This window comes from Mastomys coucha, unplaced genomic scaffold (genome assembly GCF_008632895.1).
Source record: "Mastomys coucha isolate ucsf_1 unplaced genomic scaffold, UCSF_Mcou_1 pScaffold7, whole genome shotgun sequence".
Lineage (NCBI taxonomy): Eukaryota > Metazoa > Chordata > Mammalia > Rodentia > Muridae > Mastomys > Mastomys coucha.
The window spans coordinates 98,734,539-98,741,808 of NW_022196913.1; positions in this window are offsets into that span (position 1 = coordinate 98,734,539).

Sequence of the window (7,270 nt, forward strand, 5' to 3'; positions counted from 1 at the left end):
ATAAAGCTTTTCCTTGGCCTCGCACACACCTTCTCCTAGCCTGCAATACTCAGAAAGTCCTTAGCTTCCCAAGAACCTTTACCAGGCAGTTCTTTTGGTTTCCCTTTTTAGTCTGTTATTCTGTTTCCCTTTCTAGTATTTTTGGTGGTGGTGTAGAGGAGTAAGTGGTGTTCGTTGACCTTCTTGACCATGTCCTCAATGCTGAGCTGCTTCTATGGCAAGGGAACCTCTTCAGTAAAGCAGAGAGCTACTTCAAAGTTAGAAAAGTGTAGCTGTCACTTATGCCTGTGGCATGCATATGCCTTTAAAGCCTGCAAGAAGCATATTTCACAACATGCAGTATCTCCAATATTTACTTGGAAGAAAAAGGAGGTGATTCTCTCCCTCTCTGGTCCTGCCAGTCTCATCACCAGCATCGCCAAGGAGAAAAGGATTCCAAATGTCAAGCATAGGTTCGCTTCACTTTACTATTTTTTCACTAGATTTCAGCTACAGATTTGTCAGAGGTCAGAATGTGAGGTCCATTTGAATAATCTCCCCGTTGACATCTATCTATCAGGTGAAATCCCATTCTTGATTAAAGTACACATTCCTGCCATTTCTCCAAGTAAACTGTCCCCTGGGATCTAGTTAGACCAGCATTCTGCATCCGACTCCGTGCCCCGTAATTACTTTAGCTCCACTCAAGCTGTTTGGATGTCATGTCTTATGTAGAGTCAGGATCCTCATTATTATCTTTCTGGTAGGATATTCACATACTTTTACTTTGCTCTCATACTCCAATTCGAAGTACCAAAAAGTGGGTTGTTGAGTAACAATGTCCACATTTTTGCTTCCTTACAATAGCAATGTGTTCTCATATATAAATATATAAAATAAAGATAATAGGACAAAATATTTGCCTTTAGATGAACCCATTGTGTCTGGAAATTGATATTTTAGGAGCTAAGGAGATAGCTCAGTTTATAAAATGATTGCTTTACAAATACAGCCAGTCCCTGCATTCAGTCTGTAGAACTTATTAAACAAAACAAAACAAAACTCCATACCTGAATATGGTGATACACACTTGTAATCTCAGCATGGGAATTAGACACAGGTGGCTGCCTGAAGCTGGTGGGTCAACGAGCCTAGCCTACTTGATGAGTTCCAAGTCTATAAGAGACATTGCTAAAAACCAATGATAGAACAAACAGAAACCATGAATGCACTTGAAAAAACTATGCCAGAGATTAATTTCTGACCTCCTCCAAATACATGGGCACACAAATGCTCTTACACATATACACACATGAGCACATGAGCACCTGTGCACAGGCCTACAGGTACACACAAATGCATGCATGCAAGAGATGTCATTTCCAAACTATTTAGCTTTCTTAGAGGCATTGCAAGAGATCTTGTAGTTCCTAAATAGGGAGTTTGTAGGTGAATCTTAATACCAGAAGGCTAAAGAAAGCATGAGAGTCAACTACTTACAAGGGAAGAAGTGAATTGGGTGCTTAAGAAGGAGAGAAGGGATTAGACGCTAAACTTCAACTCTATAGTCTAACTCTCCACTCATCGTAACGTACTAATTATTAATCTATTTTAAAGAGTAATTTCTAAGCTTGTTTAAACTCATTATTAATTATTATCATTTATTTGAGTCAATTCTTCAAATAATTTTGTTTAAAAAATATTTGTACAAAAGCATAATTTGTTATTGCCCCTTTCTAGAATCCATAAGGGCAATTTCCCTTTCAAGAGAAATAATCTCTTTTTCCCTTAGTTGAGTCAGGCCTCTACTGACGATGTTAATACCCACAGGATCTCACTTACTGAACATAAAGAAGGTAGGCTCCTGGGCCTACAGCCTGAAGGTCCAGGTTAATAAGCCATGGCTAAGGTTAATGCCTGTTCTTACATGGTCATCAATCCTCTTTAGAAAAGGCCAGTGCAATGGGATTTGCCACACTTGTCAGTCAGTTAGATTTCAGACACCAACAAGGGGCAAGAACAAAAGTCAACAGCAGAAGAAAGATAAAGGTCAGAGCAGTTTGACAGTTTGATGTACATGAATCAGAATTCTGTATTAGCCCAAACTAAGTTGCTGCTATTTTTCTTCTGTCCAATGGCAGTATACTTTTCCATGGCTTATATACAACAAATTTGCCATTTCTAAAAGTTTAGGCTGTTACCTTCATGAGGCATATGTTAACACAAAATTAATACTAAAAATAGTTCATGTATTTTCATATATCTAAGTAGTTTCATCATAATTTCATCTTATCAACATAAAAAACACTTTTAACAACATTATCATCTATGTAAATATTCCCCACCTGCAAATCAACCTCCTCGCACCCATTCATTTACTTCATCTTCAGTGGGAACCAGCTACCATGCTCTATGTTCTGCCAATTATCTGCTTGGTACCATACTAACCTCTAAGGACAATATGCTAAGATTCAAACTTGTGGAGCATAAATGCATAGAAAGACGACCCCTGCACATTATTCTTTTATTTGTGTTATTCAACAATTTAATAAACACAGGCTACTCAGAATGAAGAGCACAAATGGGAAAATTATGAGAAGCATTGAAATCATCAGAAAGAATTCTAGGGATTTTCAGCAGAAAGCTAGGCATCCTTTGAGCTGTTTTCCTAGTTTTTTTCATGGGATTGAGTGGAGTCGTTGCCTGTGTATCATTGTATGACTTTCAGTGATTTATAACTGATAACAATGCAAATGGTGCTCTTTTATAGACATGAAACAATTTTTCCCCTAGGGAAAATATAATTAATTCTTACAGAATGTTCCATTCTCTGCCATTCATCCTACCCACTAATCCTCTCAGTCACACATTTTCTCACAAAACCTGCTTTAACAATATGATTTTAGAAGCCTTTTCAGCATCTTCTATGTCTCCTGTGTCCGTTTCCTAGTTCCCCTTGGATGCCAGTTTACCATATCTTACAAAACCTGTATTACTATTATTTATTCTTTTGTTCTCTATATCATATGAACTGTTTCCATTTTATGTGTTAATTTTTTTAAATGTATTTGAAAGTTATTTCAAAACCCACCTTTTTAATACATGTCTGCTGTATTGGATGGTTTTGTATGTCAAGTTGACACGAGCTGTAGTTATCAGAGAAAGGAACCTCCCTTGAGGAAAGACCTTCATGAGATCCAGCTGTAAAGGTATTTTCTCAATTAGTGATCAAGGGTGGGAAGGCCCATTGTGGTGATGCCATCCCTGGGCTGGTAGTCTTGGGTTCTATAAGAAAGCCAGCTAAGCAAGCCAGGGGAAGCAAGCCAGTAAGTAACATCTCTCCATGGCCTCTGCATCAGTTCCTGCATCCTGACCTGCTTGATTTCTGGTCCTGACTTCCTTTGGTGATGAACAGCAATGTGGAAGTGTAAGCTAAATAAACTCTTTCCTCCCCAACTTGCTTCTTGGCCATGATGTTTTGTGCAGGAGTAGAAACCCTAAGACATCGGCTTATAGTCTTATTCCAAATGAAGTTTTAATTTCTCTGTTTTCTTTGACTGCTTAGTACCACTAGTTTGTTTCCCACTACATTGATGTATAACTATTGAAACTGTGTCTATGGAATGTTAAATATGAATGGTAAGCTCCTGAAATACAAGTCTTGATCATTTTTGCATCTATATCACAGGAGTAGAAACTGGCACACAATAATGCTCACACGTATTTATGGGTTGAATGACTGAATGAATGAATTGCAAGTATTCTTACCACCATAGTAATATTTTAACCCTCCATAATTCACTGATCTCAATTAGTAGATTCTTACATATGGTTTGTATTGGAAGTTAGACAACAGTAATTTCATGAATGTATACTTATAAGTATCATCATGTAGAGGAACAGGCAATATTAAAAGAAAAGCCTAATATCAAAAATAAACATAAAATCTCAAGCTGATGAACATGTTTTAGCCTTAGTTTTTAAAGTTAATTTTAAAATAGATTGAGTAGAACTTCAGGTATTATTCATGGTAATATCATATGGTATTAATGGTAGGTTTAATTTTCCACCCCAGCCAATCAATGCTTCTGTTGTTGCTGGCATATGGAGAACAACTCTAGGTAGAATGAAAAAGGTCACAGGTCTAAGAGACACCAGCCAATGTCTTGGTTCCAACTCATTTTGATCATTCTAGTAATTAACATTTAAATATTTGTGGGTAGATATTTTGGCACATGCCAGTAACCCCTGCACTTGACAGGCAGAGGTATGTGAAGCCATGCTGAACTATGTGGAGATACTATCTCAAAGACAAAAATACAAAACAAACTTTCTAATTAAGTGAAGTGTTACTTCTCCATTATGTTTTCTATAAGTAGTAGAATGGAGATGATGGCTTTAATCAAGAAAAAGAGTAAACTTGATAGAAAACTTAGTGCTTCTGAGAATATGGACTCCTGAGTTTCCAGAAAACCTTATTCTTAACTTCTTATATATCCATTAAGTAATTTATATTGCTAGGAAATACACTCAATACGATTTTATCTGTGTTTTAAATTTCTAGTTGATATCTACAGTTTTAAAAGTGTTTGAGTTGAAAGAATGTTGATATTCCTGATTTTATTGTAGGTGCCAAGGTTTATCCGAGAATGCAATAGGAAAAATAAAGCAGAAACAAGAGAGAAAGATGAGAGTAATAAGACAGGAAGGACAGAAAAGGAAAGGCTCTTCAGGAGGAGGTGAATGGAAGCAGAAGCTTGCACACAGGCTGTGGCCACGCCCAGCTTCCTTGCCATTCCTTGCCAACTCCCAGCATTCCAACACTCTGACAAAAGGACTGGAGAGATGACTCAGCAATTAAGAGCACTATCTGCTCTTCCAGAGGTCCTGAGTTCAATTCCCAGCAACCACACGATGTTTCACCACTATCTCTAAAATAGATCTTAAGATCAACATTCCAAAGATGTACATTGTGGCTGATTTCACATATGCAGGATAACATCAGGAGTCACACAATTGGGAGGAGAAGAGTCTAGTTGCCATTTAAAATCTTCAATAACTTCTTTCTTGAGTCAGTTCCCAAATATCACTGAGAAAGAGGATGGGGAGAGGAAGAGGGAGGGGGGAGGGAACAGAAGAAGGAGGATAGAGTAAGAGAAGCAAAGATCACAGAATATAAGAGGAGAGTCAGTTGAGGACTGGGATTGGGATGTATGCCTTGCTAGTTTTCAGGCTAATGGAGGAATATGCCAGGTCTGATCAGGGTTCTCTTTCTTAGAATCCAGAATTACAACAAACTGCCTCCTGATTTGGTAGAAAGACATTTCCAGGTGACTGTGGTTGTAAATAGCCACAAGGCTCTCATGAGAAACTGAGTGTCATTTTGGAAGCAGTCACTCATTACTATGTAGATGTTATTTAAGAATAGCCAGACACAGAGAAAAAGTCCCTATAAGTCAGGTTCTATCACATCTTAATTTACATAAAAACTAGCCAAGGATTTTGCCAAACTGAAGACTGACTCAGAAAGTCTGGGATAGGCCTAAGAGTTTGCACTTTGAAAGTTCTCAAGTGATACTGATGCTGCAGGTGTATGGACCACAATTTGAGATCCAAGGCTCTTTAGACCAGTCTATCAATCATATGCTTCCTTATGTGACCAATGCAAAGAGCATGGTAGGTCTGTTGTACTTTCCTTGTGTTCTAAACTTTACAACTGTGAGAGGCCCACCAGCTACCATGTAGCATGGGTGAGCAGAAGCCACACAAAGGCTCACCCATTGCCACACAGCTTGAGTGGACAGGTGCAACTATGATGAACAAATGTGGGGTGGAGAGATGGGAGAGGAAGAAAAGCAGAAGGGTTTGTACACTCTGAAGAAAGGTGGAACTGGAGACAGGGAGGGTGTTGAGGAACAACCTGACGTGAGTAGCCTGTTCTGTCACCTGAGACCACGATGATGCCTCTGTTCATGTTGCCACTGAGGGCCATGTCTGGGTCTGTGGTTCTGCTGAAGGAGGGGGTCTGTGTCAAGTTCCATGACACTGCAGCTTCCATGGTGTGATTTTTATTTTATTTTATTTTATTTTGTTTTGTTTTGCTTTCTGATAGGTTATTTCTCTGCTGGTGAATTCAAGCCAAATTAGATTAAAGACAGGTTTATTGGGAAGCTGCTGTTAGGCACTGGACCCAAGGATTGAGGCTAGAGGAATCACCATGGAGGAGAGAAGAGAAGAGAGAGGATAACATGTCTGTCTGTATTATATAGGGAGGAGCCTCTGGGGAAGGAAAGCCCAACCCCTGGGCTAGGAAGTTCAAGGTTGGGATGGTGTGCCAGGTAGGATGCTGGGAGAACCTGGAGGCCAACTCTGCTTTGAAGTGTAAAATATTCACCTCAGGCCCTTGCACTGGGGTTTGAAACCAAACACTTTCTTTTGAGGTGGAGCTTGCAAAGGTGGAACATGGGTGTGAGGGGATGGGTTCATGAGTGGGATTGAGGTCCATGATGGGAAATTCACAAAGAATCAAAGAAAGTTCAAAAAACTTTATTCTTATAGACTCTGATCAGGCTACAGATTGCAATAGCGATTATCTTCTCTCCAAATTCTCAACAATGTGTCACTGGCATCTTAACACCAGTAGTGACTGAAATTCTCTTGCTTGCACACTATCATAAATGCAAACCATTACACAAAGAACTTGTGTTTGCTACTACATCCTCTGACAGCTAGACTCTTTATCCAGTGAGTTCAGCTCAAAATTTTACTTTTCATTCCTTCAAAAAAACATATCACACTCTGAGGACCTTATTCTTCTTTAGACCAGGAAATTGAAGAGGTGTCAGGGAAAATCCTTCCTCAGCCACAGCTGCTCTTCCTGCTGTCATTTTCAGTCCATGTAAGCATATTTTCTTCCTTTGACTGTATTTCATACTTCCCAACTGGATGATAGGTAGCTTACTGAAAAGATAGTACACTATAATCAAGCCAACCCATGGAAAGAGGAAAAAAACACTCCAAGTGTCTTAGTTGCTGTGCTATTATTGTTGTGAGAACACACCACGACCAGGGTCACTTATAAAAGAAGGTATTAATTGGGGACTTGCTTATAGTTTCAGAGCATTAGTCCATGACAAGCATGGTGGAGAACAAGCTGGGAAGCTTGGTGACAGGCATGCTAACATGATACTGGAGCCATAGCTCCATCCAGCTGAGAGCTCACATCTGATCTGCCAGTTGCAGGCTGAGAGGAGAGAAAGAGAGAGAGAGAGAGAGAGAGAGAGACAGAGAG